Source organism: Crocuta crocuta, unplaced genomic scaffold, assembly GCF_008692635.1.
Source record: "Crocuta crocuta isolate KB4526 unplaced genomic scaffold, BGI_CrCroc_1.0 scaffold72, whole genome shotgun sequence".
Lineage (NCBI taxonomy): Eukaryota > Metazoa > Chordata > Mammalia > Carnivora > Hyaenidae > Crocuta > Crocuta crocuta.
In genome coordinates this window covers 1,347,473-1,362,355 of record NW_027529427.1, presented here as the reverse complement: position 1 = coordinate 1,362,355, position 14,883 = coordinate 1,347,473, and the positions used below count along the sequence as shown (strand labels likewise).

Here is a 14,883-nt window from a genome sequence, read left to right as displayed (position 1 = left end):
TTGGAGCCTGTCCTCTCACACCCTGTGCTGCTCTAGCAGCTCAGATACACGGAAAATTCGAAGTCGGTTGTGGTCGTTTCAACGACCTCCACGGCGTCTCCACCAGCAGCAGCTTCCATCTCCAGAAAGCACTTTCCTTGCTCATCCGTGAAAGGCGACCCTCACCTGTCCCAGGTTCCCCACGAGGTTCCAGCAGGTCGGTCACACCTGCAGGCTCCGCTCTGACTGTGGCTCCTCGCTGTTCCTACTAGGACTGCGGGCCCGTCTCCACTGAGGCCTTGAACTTCTCAAGGTCATCCGAGAGCCATCCAGACTCCTGTTCGTGTTGATGCTTTGACCTCTTCCCACAAGTCCCGGGTGTTCCTCGGGGCCTCTGAAACGGTAAATCCCTTCCAGAAGGCTTTCGATTTACTTTGCCAAGATCCATCAGGGGAATCGCTGTCCAGCTAGAGCCTCACAAAAGGTAGTTCTTAAATAGTAACACTCGACGTAGACTTGTCTGATCCACGCACCGCGGCCTGGACGTCGTATTCGCAGGCCTGACGACAGCCTGCGTCTCGTGGGACATCTCCGTCACAGCTCCTGGGTGGCCGCGTGCGTTGTCGGTGAGCAGTCCTGGTTGGAAAGAAGTCTTCTCTTCTGAGTGGCGGGTCTCAGCGGCGCGTCAAATATCTGCAAGCGTGTTGTAAACAGAGGTGCTGTGGTCCAGGCTCTGCGGTTCCGTCCAGCGCAGGCGGAGCGGAGTCAGCGTAGTGCTTGAGGGCCTGGCACCTTCAGAGTGTGAGTGAGCCCCGGCTTCGCCTCGTCACCAGCTGCATTGCCCCCTGCGAGAGTCGGCCTGTCCTCGGAAACTTGGGAGCCAGGCACCGACTTCTCCTCTGTCACTACGAAAGCCCTAGAGGGGATCTTCTCTCAGCAGAAGGCTGGCTGTCTATACTGAAGGTCGTTGTATAGTGTGGCCACCGTCATGAATTACCTGGGCTGGATCTTCTGGGTGACCTGCCGCAGCTCCTACATCCGTGCTTGCTGCTTCGCCTTGCACTTTCCTGTTATAGAGATGACTTCTTCCCTGAAACCCCAGGACCCAACCTCTGCCAGTGAGACTTTTCTTCTGCAGCCTCCTCGCCTCTCTCAGCTTCATAGGATTGAAGAGACTTAGGGCCTTGCTGTGGATTAGGCAGTGGCTTGAAGGAACCTGGTGACTGGCTTGATATCTATCCAGACCTCTAAAACTTTTTCCATTATCAGCATTAAGGCTGTTTCGTTTCCTTATCATTTCTGTGTTCACTGGAATAGTACTTTCCATTTCCTTTTCATTTCCAAGAACGTCTTCTTTGCATTCATAACTATTTGATACAAGCGGCCCATCTCAGCTTTGAACATGCCTTCCTCACTGAGCTTAATCCTTGCTAGCTTTTGATCTGAAGTGAGAGATGTGCAGCTCTTCCTTTCACTTGAACACTTAGAGACTATTGTAGGGTGTTTCATTGGCCTAATTTCAATATTGTTGTGTCTTGGGGAATTTGTGTCTTAGGGAATGGGGAGGCCCAAGGAGAGGGAGAGTTGGGAAAAGAGCCAGACGGTGGAGCAAGTCAGGACACACACATTTATCCATTAAGTTTACCATCTTTAGGGCGCCTGGGTGACTCAGCCGGTTGAGTGTCCGGCTTCAGCTTAGGTCATGATCTCACACTCTGTGAGTTCAAGCCCCGCGTTGGGCTCTGTGCTGACAGCATGGAGCCTGCAGCCTGCTTCAGATCTGTGTCTCCCTCTCTCTGCCCCTCCCCCACTCACACTCCGTCTCTCTCTCTCTCTCAAAAATAAATAAACATTAAAAAATTTAAGGGGCATGTGGGTGCCTCAGTCGGTTAAGCGTCCAACTTCAGCTCAGGTCATGATCTTACAGTTCGTGGGTTCGAGCCCCACGTTGGGCTCTGTGTTGACAGCCAGCTCAGGGCCAGGAGCCTGCTTCAGATTCTGTGTCTCCTTCTCTCTCTGACCCTCCTCTGCGCACGCTGACTCTCTCTCTCTCAGAAATAAATAAAACATTAAAAAAAATTTTTTTTAATTAAAAGAAAAAGTTTACCATCTTGTATGGAACCATTTGGGACACCCCTAAACAATTACAATAGTAATATCACTGTGATCACTGATCACAGGTCACCAAAAGAAATACGATAATAATGAAAAAAGTTTAAAATATTTTGAGAATTACTAAATATGACAGAGATATGAAGGGAGCAAATGCTGTTGGAAAAATGGAGCCCATAAACTTGCTCAATGCAGGGTTGCCACAAACTGTCAGTTTATAAAAAATGCAGTATCTTCAAAGCACAATAAAGCAAAGTGCAGTAAACAAAAAAAGAAAAAAAAGGTATGCCTGTAATTTTGTCTTACTGATGATTATATTAGTAGAAGAGCCAAAAAGTTAGAGGCAAAAGGTGGTTAATGCTCTCGATGACTTTTACAGGAATGTACCGAAGGAACTGTAGGAAAGCCCAGAAATTTACCTTCCGCTGTTCCCAGATTTTTCTGAGTCTCACGGCCTCAGTCCTAACTTCAGTGAGGAATGATTTCTTTCTCTTTACCTATCAACCTTATGAATAGATGTGTTGGTGAAATCTTACAATGAGAATCATAAGGTTTTGAAATTGGAAAGAGACCTTACAGATGTTGTAATTTTTGCAGTTTCCGGAACCTGGCTCTGACCCTTCCTTCCTTCCTTCCTTTTTTATTTTGTTAAGTTTATTTCTTTATTTTGAGAGAGAGTGAGAGCAAGCACAAGTGGGGAAGGGCAAAGAGAGAGGGAGAGAGAATCCCAAGCAGGCTCAGTGCTCTCAGTATGGAGCCTGACATGGGGTTCGAACTCACGAACCATGAGATCGTGGTCTCGGTCAAATCAAGTATCGGACACTTAACCGAGTGAACCACCCACGTGCTCCTACCTCTGATTCTTAAGCAAGACGCATGGTTTCCAGGACTTTGCGGTGGAGATTCTCATACCTACTGCCAGGGGGTGTCTGCACATCTTCCCTTCCCTTTTCTTGCCTGTGCTCCCTCCCAGACACCTCTCCCTGTCTGAGTGCCGGACATGCCACGTATGTTTTGTTCTTAGGTTATAAAATGTTATCTATGTCTCCAAAGTGGCGGTGATAAAGGAGAAAGAAAGTGATAGGGAGCAATTAGAGATGAAAATAAACATGCCCCAGACAGGAGATAATTCGCCTGGTGAAACTGACAGGCCTGAAGAAGACTAGTTCTTCCCAGCCTGGGAGAGAGAGACAGGGAAAGGTCAGTCTGCACAGGCTCCTTGCAGCGGATAAACGTGAGGTTGTTCTTCCCAAACCAATAGAATTCAAGGTCATGAGTGCTAAAGGTGAGCAAATGTCAAGTTAGTCGGCACCTGATCTCTGATGAGTACGTAACCTTGCCTCTGTTATGGAGAAACAAACAGATTAGCTGAAATATTTTCTGCAAGACTTTCTTCTGCAAGGAGGGCCACCAGCTCTCAGAAAGGTTTTCTCCATGGTCATATAGGCCATTTCTAGAAGCCTACAGTGGCTTTAATCCATAATACATCTCTAAGGGGTATACAGAGATTAGTGCCAAAGACCCAATACATAATAGTTGATCAATAAATGTTTATTGAATGAGTACCCCCAGGTCAAGTTCTGTATTATTTTTCCTGCTTTGTCACAACTATTTCTATGGCTTATTATTTTTTTTTAAATGTTTTATTTATTTCTAGGAGAGAGAGAGAGACAGCGTGAGCAGGGGAGGGTCAGAGAGAGAGGGAGTCACAGCCTCCAAAACAGGCTCCAAGCTCTGAACTGGCAGTCAGCACAGAGCCCGACGCGGGGCTCGAACCCACGAACCGCGAGATCATGACCTAAGCGAAAGTCGGACGCTCAACCGACTAAGCCACCCAGGCGCCCCTCTATGGCTTATTTTTGATGTCTGTAGTTAAACAAGAACAAAATCAAACAAGAAATCGTAACATCTGCCTCTCAAGGAAATTTACTGAAAGTAGAGGTTTGCATCAGATGTACATATTAAGTCCTTTCAGTACCTGATACTCGTTTTTTTTTTTTTTAGGTTTTATTTCTTTAGAAAAAATTTTTTAAAATATTTATTCATTTTTGAGAGACAGACAAACAGAGCATGAGTGGGAGAGGGGCAGAGGGAGAGGGAGACCCAGAAGCCAAAGCAGGCTCCAGGCTCCGAGCTGTCAGCATAGAGCCGGTGGCAGGGCTCAAACTCACTGAACTGATCACGACCTGAGCTGAAGTCAGACACTTAACTGACTGAGGCATCCAGGTTCCCATTTAAGTTTTATTTACTTAAGTAATCTCTACATCCAATGTGGGGCTCGAACCACAACCTCAAGATTACGAGTTGCATGCGCCTTTCACCGAGCAGCCAGGCCTCCATCTTCACCTGATATTCTGAGCCCACTTGCCAATCATTACCGCCTGTTAATATAGAGGCCCCTAACTAGTTTTAGTGATCTTAGTGATCTTTCTAAAGTTCATGCTCATGTTATTCATGTGCTGAACCTGCCAGTTTTGTCTGGGGCAGTCAGAATAAAGTCCAAACCACTTAACCCAGCCTATTAAGCCTTTTGTGATATGACCCCTACTTACTGCCCGGCCTCTTCTCATCCCTTGGCCCTCTACACTTCAGCCATGCAGAAATTTCTGCAGGTTCACAAACCTACCATACTCTTTTGTGCAAACTCTTTCTACACTGTACCCTCAGCCCAGAACACTCTTTTCTCCTCCCTCCCTCCCTCCCTCCTGTATTGTCAGGGCAACTACTCTCAAGCCTGCAGTGCTTTCTCAACTTATCTTCTCAAAGAGGAAGCCTTCCTGGGCGCCACCACACCCTTCCTTCTGCCTGAGTTTTGTATCTCTCCCCCAAGTCCCCACGCAACACCGGAAGTCATGCACTGCTGGGGCAAGGGGGGAGTTTATTCAGCATGACTCTGATGTGGTGGTAATCTGGGGCATGCAAACACGATCTGCAAAGCCTATGTGGCCTAGGGGTCTCCGAAGTCCCCTGTGCCTCCATCTCTCAGAAGTGACGTGGCCTATTGCCAGTGTGGCCCACGTGACTGCTCCTTTATAATGCTGGCCCCCGCGTGCTGGGAGAAAACGAAGGCAAACTAAAGAAATGAATGTGTGCGTTCAATTTTAATAAGTCACAAGGTTATGGGTCGTCCCATATGGAACTGTCAGTGTCAAAAACAAAACGAAACAAAGGTTCTGCGTCAGTACTCCGGAGAGATGATTGCTTCTGAGCATTGAGAAGAGCACAAGTGGGGAAAAATTTGAGCTGGGACTTGAAGGAATGGCCTCTGGCGCATACGGTAAATAACCATGTTTCAGGCAGGGAAAATATAATACAAGAGTATAAAAGTAGTCTGTGTGACCAGATTAGATGGGAGTGAGTGAGGACGATGGAAATGAAGTCATCGGTGTAAGGTTCTGAGTGCTTCATTGATCAGTATGGATTTTATAGGGGCGCCTGGGTGGCTTAGTCGGTTGAGCGTCCGACTTTCACTTAGGTCATGATCTCACGGTTTGTGGGTTCGAGCCCCGCATCGGGCTCTGTGCTGACTGCCCCCTCAGAGCCTGGAGCTTATTTCCGAGTCTGTGTCTCCCTCTCTCTCTGACTCTCCCTGCTCACGCTGTCTCTCTCTCTCCTAGAAATAAATTTAAAAAAAAAAACAGTATGGATTTTATATTGTAGGCAGCAGTCGTTGAAGAGTTTTCGGTACAACCAGCAATATAATTAGTTATTTTTTTTAATTTTTAATATTTATTTTTGAGAGAGAGAGACAGGGCGTGAGTGGGGGAGGGTCAGAGAGAGAGGGAGAGACAGAATCTGAAGCAGGCTCCAGGCTCTGAGCTCTCAGCACGGAGCCCGATGCAGGGCTCAAACCCACGAACCGTGGGATCATGACCTGAGCTGAAGTCAGACCCTCAACTGACTGAGCCACACAGGTGCCCCATTTTTTAAAAAGAGCAAGTTCCCTTAGATATTCATATTGTTTCCAAATTTTTCCTCCAACTCAACACTGCTTTAATCTGTATAAACTGTGCCAGTATTTAATCTGTGGCAGTAATTTAATCTGTATATACGGGCAGTATCCCTGCACTGTAGAAATCATGGGTCAAAAAGCATAAATATTTAAATTTTAGTGGATATTGTCACGCTGACATCTAAAACGGTATAGAGAGGTGCTTCTGTGGCTTAGTTAGTAAAGCATCCGACTTTGGCTCAGGTCATGATCTCATGGTTCATGAGTTCAAGCCCTGCATCAGGATTTGCACTAACAGTGCAGAGGCTGCTTTGGATCATCTGTCTCCCTCTCTCTCTGCCCCTCCCTGGTTCATGCACATGTTCTCTTTCTCTCTCTCTCTAAATAATAAACATTTAAAAAATAATAAAATAAAGGTTTACAAACTTTACATGTATTACAAGTGTCTATTTTCTTTTTTTTTTTAATATTTTATTTATTTCTAGGAGAGAGAGAGAGAGACAGCGTGAGCAGGGGAGGGTCAGAGAGAGAGGGAGTCGCAGACTCTGAAACAGGCTCCAGGCTCTGAACTGGCAGTCAGCACAGAGCCTGACGCAGGGCTCGAACCCACGAACTTCGAGATCATGACCTAAGTGAAAGTCGGACGCTTAACCGACTAAGCCACCCAGGCGCCCCTATTTTCTTTTTCTTAATATTTTTTTTATTGAGAGAGAGAAAAACAGAGCATGGGCGGGGGAGGGGCAGAGAGAGAGGGAGACAGAGACTCCCAAGCAGGTTCCATGCTGTCAGCACAAAGCCCAACATGGGGCTCAAGCCCACGGACCATGAGATCGTGACCTGAGCTGAAGTCAGACGCTTAACCGACTGAGCCACCCAGGTGCCCCACAAGTGTCTGTTTTCTAAAACTTTAGCCAGGCCAGGGCGCCTGGCTGGCTCCGTCGGTTGAGCATCAGACTTCAGCTCAGCTCATGATCTCATGGTTCGCAGGTTGGGCTCTGTGCTGACAGCTCAGAGCCTGGAGCTGCTTCGGATTCTGTGTCTCCCTCTCTCTCTGTCCCTCCCCTGCTCATGCTCTCTTTCTCTCTCTCCGAAGTAAATAAAACATTTATAAATTGTTAATTAAAAAAAATAAAAAATAAAACTTTAGCCAGGCCTGGGTATTGTCAGTCATCACAGTTTTTACCAATCTCTGTAGGGGGAAAAAAAAAAAAACTTTTTTATTTTCATTTGTTTTGATACTAAGTTTGGATGTTTTTTTGTTTGGACCATTGCTGAACCTTCGCGTACACATGCTTGTTCCTGTGCTTGGCCTATCATTGTCTTTCATTGTTCACTTTCTTTTATTGCTATGTAAGAGCTCTTTGTATATCATGAAAAGTAAGCCTTTGTCATATGAGTTGCATACTTCTTTGCCAATTTTTAAAATTTTATTTTAATTAATTTATTTATTTATTTTGAGAGAGAGAAAGTGCAAGTCAGGGAGGGGCAGAGAGAGGAGGGAGAGAATCCCAAGCAGGCTCTGTGCTGACAAGATGCAGGTGTGATGTGAGATCGATCTCACAAACCGTGAGATCATGGCCGAGCTGAGATCCAGAGTCAGATGCTTAACCAGCTGAGCCAGTCAGGTGCCCCTGATATGAACGGTCTTATGCAAGTTTTTATGTGGACATAGGTTTTCAATTCCCTTAGGTATATACATTGGAGTGAAATTGCTAGGTCATACTGTAATTCTGTGTTTAATTATTTTCCAAAACACTGCACCATTTTACATATACACCAGCAGTGTGTGAAGGTTCTCATTTCTCCATATCCTTGGAACAACGATGGTTGTCATTATGTCTAGTGCATATAAATTGGAACCTCAATATGAGTTCAGTTTGCATTCCCTCAAAGACTAAAGACGTTTGCTTATTTGGTGAGCTCTGTGCCCAATGTGGGACTCAAACTCACAACCACAAGATATCACAAGTTCTCATGGTCTACTGACTGAGGCTGCCAGGTGCCCCCAAGTTGTAAATTCTTGTATATTCCATATATGTTCTTTATCAGATATATGAATTATATTTTTTCACATTGTATAGGTTGCTCTTTCACTCTCTTGATAGTATTCTTTGTTTTTTTTGTTTTTGATGGTATTCTTTGAAACATAAAAGGTTTATGTTGATGCAGTTCACTTTATCAGATTTCTCTTTCCTTACTTGTACTTTTGATATAATACAAAAAGCTTTGTCTAACCCCAGCCAAAAGTGTTTTTTGTTTAGATTTGTGAGCCATTTTGAGTTAATTTTTATGTGAGGAAGGGATTCAACTTCATTTTTATGCTCATGTATATCCAGTTGTAACAGCACCATTTTCAAAATAAAATTTGATCTTATCAATAACTAGTCCAGTGTTGAGGGACATTAAAATTTTTTTTTAATGTTTGCTTATTTCTGAGAAAGAGAGAGAGAGACAGAGAGACAGAGCATGAACAGGGGAAGGGTAAAGAGAGAGGGAGACACAGAATCCAAAGCAGGCTCCAGGCTCTGAGCTGTCAGCACAGAGCCTGAGGCAGTGCTCGAACTCAAGAACCATGACATCGTGACCTGAGCTGAAATCAGGTGCTTACCGAACTGAGCCACCTGGACGCCCCTAGGGACATTTTCTGAAAGCAGACTTAAAAGTACTTGACAGTTGGAAAGTGAAGGAGACAGAAACATCAGACTTTTTAGTTTAAGAACTAAAATTAACTGCATTAACCATTAACGGTGACTTCATTAACCAAAGTGGGGAAAGCAATCAGAGAGAGAGAGACAGCATGAGCAGGGGAGGGCAGAGAGAGAGGGAGACACAGAATCCGAAACATGCTCCAGGCTCTGAGCTGTCATCACAGAGCCCGACGCGAGGGCTTGAACCCATGAACCGTGAGATCATGACCTGAGCCAAAGTAGGACGCTTAACTGACTGAGCCACCCAGGCGCCCCTTATTTTATTTTTTAAAGTTTATTTATTTATTTTAGAGAGAGAGAGAGAGAGCACAAGCAGGGGAGCAACAGAGAGAGAGGGAGACACAGAATCCAAAGCAGGCTCCAGGCTCTGAGCTGTCAGCACAGAGCCCAACACAGAGCTTGAACCCACCAACCGTGACCTGAGCCAAAGTTGGATGCTCAACCAACTGAGCTACCCAGGTGCCCCTATTTTTATTTTATTTCACATGTTTACTTTTGAGGCGGGGGTGCAGAGGGATAGAGAGACAGAGGATCTGAAGCAGGCTCTGTGCTCATAGCAGAGAGCTCAATGTAGGGCTCAAACTCACAAACCATGAGATCATGACCTGAGCCAAAGTCAGATGCCCAACTGACTGAGCCACCCAGGCACCCCCCAAATAGACAAGATTCTAGAATGGATGCATTAAGGGTGAGGTTAGGGTAAGGAATGGAAATTAACAAAATCCGTTTTTGGAAAAAGCATGGGGTCTGGTCATCTGGGTCAGTGGGGAAAACAGGAATGAGACTGGAGTTTGAAGAGGCTGGCAAACGTTTGTTTGCAGTACTTTTTTCATACCTTAAAATCTTGCGCTGTATTTCTGTAGAGAGATGTCATTTCCTATGTTTAACCCTCTGAAGATAAATGCTTGATTGTCTATGTCTCTTGCCAAATAGTCCTTTTGTTTCACCCGCCTGAAAAAGCCCTGAGATTGGTTTAGCCACCTCTGATGCTGTACCCAGGATGCTGAAAAAAAAGTGAACACAACTAGACAGAGGATTGGTACCATTATAAATTCACAGCCACCGCTCTCACCAGGTTATTAACCATGCTCAGCAGTCTGCAAATTATCGGATTCAATTTCTTACCAAATATACGAACAGTTAATTCAGTTCATCTATATTAGTATTTGATTATCTGTTTATTCAGCAGATGTTAATTGAGCATTTGATATGCATCAGGTTCCTTCTAGACGTTACATATATAAGTCAGGGGGCACCTGGGTGGCTCAGTGGGCGGGCATCCAACCCATGTTTTCTGCTCAGGTCATGATCTCATGGTTCGTGGGATCAAGCCCTGTGTCATCATGCTGCATGCTGACAGCCTGCTTGGGATTCTCTCTCTCCCTCTCTCTGCCCCTCTCTCTCTGCCCCTCCCCCGCTCTTGCATACATATGTGTGTGCACGCGCACTCTCCCTCAAATAAATAAACTTTTTAAAAAGTATGTGGGTCAGATACTGTTGGTAGACAAGGTCCCTGTTGAAACGGAGACAGACAGTAACCAAAGAAATAATTTCGGACGGTGATAGGAGCTGTGAGAAAAATGGAAACAGGGAGGTGTGATAAGTGATGGGCGGGTACAAGGGCAACACAGACCACTGCTCAAGGAGGCCCCTCTGAAAAGACCTGAATGACAAGAAGGGATCTGGCATTTGAAGACAGAAATGAAATTAATGTAATAGAGGGACAGATGAAAGACTTGATGTGGCTGTTGCTGAGTGAATTAGGAGACTAGTGATAGAAATGAGGCAAGATAGAAAGAGAGGGGCCAGATACAGTTTTGATACTTCTGTGAAGAACGAACCATAGAACAAGAATGAATCAGTAAGACTGATTAAAGGCAGGGGCGCCTGGCTGGCTCAGTTGGTGGAGCACGCGACTCTGGCTCTCTGGGTCATAAGTTTGAGCCCCACGTTGGGTGTAGAGGTTACTTTCAAAAAGTAAATAAAATCTTTAGGGGCGCCTGAGTGGCTTAGTCGGTTAAGCATCTGACTTCAGCTCACGTCATCTCCTGGTTTGGGGGTGTGAGCCCCGCTTCGGGCTCTGTGCTAACAGCTCAGAGCCTGGATCCTGCTTCAGATTCTGTGTCTCCCTGTCTTTCTGCTCCTCCCCCACTCATGCTCTGCCTCTGTCTCTCAAAGATAAATAAACATTAGGGGCACCTGGGTGGCTCAGTCGGTTAAGCGTCTGGCTTCAACTCAGGTCATGATCTCATGGTTCGTGGGTTAGAGCCCCGCGTCGGGCTCTGTGCTGACAGCTCAGAACCTGGTGCCTGTCTTTGGATTCTGTGTCTCCCTCTCTTTCTGTCCCTCTCCTGCTCATGCTGTCTCTCTCTCTCTCTCAGAAATAAATAAAACATTTTTAAAAATTAAAATGAAATAAACATTAAAAATAATTGAATAAAAATTGTTTTCAAAGTAAATAAAATCTTTAAAAAAAAATGACTTATTGCCATAGGTCAAGGGACAGATTTTGAGGGGGGGGGCGGTGCAGTGGAGATGGGACAGTGAAGAAATCTGGGATATTTTGGAGGTAAAGCTGACAATACTTGCTATTGTATTAAATGTGGAAGATGTGGGAAAGGGAGAAATCCTGAGTAGCTCCTAGCATTTTGGCTTTTGCAGCAGGGTGAATAGTGATCATGTCTACTAAGATAGAGAAGAATAAGGAAAGAAAAGATTTGGAGATTTGGAAGAGGAATCAGTACTTCTGTGTTGGCTATGCTTAGTTCGAGATGCCTTTTAGCCACTCAGGGATATTAGACAGGCAATAGGTTTATGACTCTGGAAATCAAGAGAGAAGTCAGTAATGAGAAACTTAGCGCCTTACAGTTACAAAGCAGCTCATTATGTTTCCAGTAGCTCTAGTTACTAGAAAGTTGTTTCTATGATCTTGAGATTTAACAGATGTAACATAAATGTGATACCTACTTCCCTCTGGGGAATACTGAAAAATACATACTTGGGGAAGCACGTAAAATATTTGAAGAAAACTATCGTGTTCTCCCCCATCGCCGTTGTGTCCACACTAAATAACCCTGTAGCTTCCTAGCTGTTCTACATTACCTTGTTCCCAGGTACTGCACCGTCCTGCTCATATCTTGTGAAGTAGGACGCCAGGGACTTAAAGTGACCTGGATACCAGATCCCAAATGTAAGACCAATAGCTCTCTGATTTGTTAGTCTTTCAAAACCATGTTTGGGGCACCTGGCTAGCTCATTTGGAAGGGCATGCAACTCTTGATCTCGGGGTTGTGAGTTCGAGCCCCACCTTGGCTGGAGAGATTACTTAAAAATAAAGTCTTTAAAAAACTATGTTTATGGGGCGCCTGGGTGGCTCTGTCAGTTGCGCATCCGACTTGGACTCAGGTCACGATCTCGCGGTTCGTGAGTTCTAGCCCCACATTGGGCTCGCTGCTGTTGACACAGAGCCCGCTTAGGATCCTCTGTCCCCCTCCCTTTCTGCCCCTTCCCCACTTATGCTCTCTCAAAAAATAAACAAACATTAAAAAAAAATTTAAATCTGTTTGTTTACCTTTTATAATTTGTCTCTTTCTTCTCTTGCTGCCATTAGTGTGTTAGGGCCCTTCCTGTGGCATCTCTTCTACTTTTCTTCTACTATGTTGCTGCTTTGAACATCTGGTATCAAACTTATGCTCTGTATCAGATGTTAACATTTTGCACTGTATGTTTACAATGTTTTCTAGTAATTTACAAAAAGAGAGGGGCACCTGGGTGGCTCAGTCCACTAAGCGTCCGACTTCAGCGGGGGTCATGATCTCACGGTTTGTGAGTTTGAGCCCTGCACTGAGCTCTGTGCTGACAGCTCAGAAGCTGGAACCTGCTTTAGATTCTGTGCCTCCCTCTCTCTCTGCCCCTCCCCCGCCCACACTCTGTCTCTCAAAAACAAATACACATTTAAAAATAAATAAAAAATAAAAACAGAGAGTATGGTTTCTGAGAGGGGCCAACAGAGCCCTTCGCTTTGCACTCTATGGAGAAAATCTTTTTTCCTTTGTTTTTCATAACTATCCTTAAAATAAGTTAGTATTCAGGGGCGCCTGGGTGGCTCAGTTGGTTAAGCCTCTGACTTCTGCCCCAGTCACGATGATCTTGATATCATGGGTTCAAGCCCCGCGTCGGGCTCTGTGCTGACAGCTCGGAGCCTGGATCCTGCTTCAGATTCTGTGTCTCCCTCTCTCTCTGCCCCTCCCCTGCTTGCTCTCTGTCTCTCTTTCAAAAAATAAATAAACATTAACAAAATAATAAAATAAGTTAGTATTCCAAATAATTAAGTTCCAGATGGGTGAGGGCTTTCACCCAAGGATCTCTATTAGAGATTTTCTAAGGGGATGGTTCTCACTCAGCACTGGTTTTGCTCCCCAAGGACATTTGGTATTTCCTGCAGACATATTTGGTTGCTGTGACTGTGGCAGAGAGAAAGCTACCGGTGTCTAGTGGCCAGAGACCAGCGATGCTGCCAATTCTCTTACAGTGCACAGAACTAGCCCCATCACAAAGATGTATCTGGCCCAGAACAGGACCTAGATTTAGAGACCCTGGTCTGTGGTATTTCTCAGAATTTTTTTAAAATAACCTTCTTGGAAAAAAGGTTACTAAAGCCTTAGGTAAAAAAGCTGACATGATGTAAACTTAACGAATTAATTCTGCATCCAATTAGTCAGTACGCCTTCCTTTTATTACATGCCAGCCATCTGTTAGCAGTCTTTCTAGAACTGAAGGGAAAATAATGAAGCACTACTTTTTCTTCACTTAAAAATTTTCACAGCTCCAATTTCTTTTGTTTTTTAAGTTTACTTTTCTATAATTTTTTTAGTAATCTCTACTCCCAACGTGGGGCTCGAACTCACGACCCCCCAGATCAAGAGTCACGTTCTCTCTAGGGGCACCTGGGTGGCTTAGTTGGTTAAGCTTCCGACTTTCGCTTACGTCATGATCTCACGGTTCGTGGGTTCGAGCCCCGCGTCGGGCTCTGTGCTGACTGCCAGCTCAGAGCCTGGAGCCTGTTTCAGAGTCTGTGACTCCCTCTCTCTCTGACCCTCCCCTACTCATGCTGTCTCTCTCCTAGAAATAAATAAAACATTAAAAAAAAAAAAAAGAGTCACGTTCTCTTTCCACTGTCAGCCAGGTGCCCCTCCAGTGTTTTGTCTCAGCCTCCGTAATTGTTAGAATATTAACAAGTGGTCAGTGATCCAATCTGGGCATTTCTGTGTGCGTTTATTTAAAGCAAAATCATACTCTCACTTTTCTCCTTGCCCTCTCCGGCCTTTACTTTCTCTTCCCCATATTTTGTTCATTTTTTTCCATAGAAAGGTCATGTTTCTTGAGAAGAGGAATGATCCTGCTTTCCTTCTGTCATCTCTTACTACTAGATAAATACAGTACGACTTGAACGGGCGGCTTTGCTCCCCTTATCTCTCAGGTGCCCCAGTGAGGCCCGCTGCTATTTTGGGTTGTGGCTCTGCTACCAACGTTCACTAGTTTGTTACCAGTGGGTCAGATGGGGGCGAAGGTCACTGGCCTGTCACTCATTGTATTTAGAGGCTGAGGTGTGGGCGACAGAAGAATGCAGCTGACTGCACGTCCTCCATGGTGGGGACATGCCAGGCTTCCCCGGCTGTGTGCTTTCTGGGTAGTGAAGGCAGGTGTCAAGATCAAAGAGGAAATAGAGACAGGAGTAAATTCTTCTTTCTCTGAGTACCTGAAAGGACCAGGGCTGAGTCGAAATTAAAAAGTCAAAGGGAAGGGGCGCCTGGGTGGCTCAGTTAGTTAAGTGTCCCACTTCAGCTCAGGTCATGATTTCGTAGTCCCTGAGTTCGAACCGTATGTCAGGAGGCTGGAGCCTGCTTCAAATTCTGTGTCTCCCTTTCTCTCTGCCCCTCCCCTGCTTTCTCTGTCTCTCTCTCTCTGTCTCTTTCTCTGAAATTCTCTGAAATAAACATTTAAAAAAAATTTTTTAAGTCAAAGGAAGAAATTCTTTCCTCAGTCATACCCAGGAACAACAGCCAGGAAGTTCTTTTTGGATGCTTCTAAATTTTCAAATTACAGCTGTGTTACCACTCAGAATCTAGTAGC

The 14,883-nt window shown here is 45.1% G+C and overlaps 1 protein-coding gene and 1 long non-coding RNA gene across 2 annotated transcripts in view; one reads left to right on the top strand and one right to left on the bottom strand.

Annotated features, from left to right (window-relative positions):
- Window positions 1-14,883, top strand: part of LOC144227451 (uncharacterized) — a 69,320-nt gene that overhangs the window by 19,233 nt on the left and 35,204 nt on the right. The window lies entirely within an intron of this gene.
- Window positions 1-14,883, bottom strand: part of FOXJ2 (forkhead box J2) — a 69,685-nt gene that overhangs the window by 52,908 nt on the left and 1,894 nt on the right. The gene's annotated exons all lie outside the window — the stretch shown is intronic.